A 935-nucleotide genomic window follows, 5' to 3' on the forward strand; every position below is an offset into this window, starting at 1 on the left:
ACAGCTGGATGCCCTTCCTAACGCCAACCACTCCGAGAGTGTAGTGGGTGCTTTTACGTGTCACCCGCACGAAGACCAGTCAGGCGGTACTGGCAACGGCCACGCTCAAAATGGTGTATTTTATGTGCCACCCGCACAAGAGCCAGTCCAGGGGCACTGGCAACGATCGCGCTCGAAAATCCTACGAAGGCCAGTCAGGCGGTACTGGCAACGGCCACACTCAAAATGGTGTATTTTATGTGCCACCCGCACAAGAGCCAGTCCAGGGGCACTGGCAACGATCTCGCTTGAAATCCTTACACATGTCACGGGTACATGGATGCTATATTATGATAATGCAAATCACATTTAGAAAAACTATATATATATTTGATTACAGGTGTGTATGTATTATTTACATACTCATATACATAAAATGTATATATATATACACAAATTAATTGAACAGTGAGAATGAGTGCTCAACACGGCATTGGAGGATAAATATCCTTTATTTGTGGGTTAACAAGGCTACCAACGGTTTCATGTAAAGAGATCTCTCTCTACATCAAACCATTGGTAGCCTTCTTATCTTTTATCTTTTACTTGTTTCAGTTACTTGACTGCAGCCATGCTGAGGCACCACCTAGAAGAATTTTAGTTGAACAAATCAACCCCAGGATTTATTTTTTTTAAAGCCTGGTACTTATTCTATTGGTCTGTTTTGCTGAACTGCTAAGTTACAGGACGTATGATGGGCTTCTTTCAGTTTTCCTCTACCAAATCCACTCACAAAGCTTTGGTCGGCCTGAGACTATAGTAGAAGACACTTGCCCAAGGTATTATACAGTGGGACTGAACTCTGGACCATGTGGTTGAGAAGCAAGCTTCTTACCACACAGTTATGCCTGCGCTGTTAACCCACAAACCTATGTGTATATATATATATATATATA

The sequence above is a fragment of the Octopus bimaculoides genome, chromosome 1 (genome assembly GCF_001194135.2).
Source record: "Octopus bimaculoides isolate UCB-OBI-ISO-001 chromosome 1, ASM119413v2, whole genome shotgun sequence".
Classification (NCBI taxonomy): Eukaryota; Metazoa; Mollusca; class Cephalopoda; order Octopoda; family Octopodidae; genus Octopus; species Octopus bimaculoides.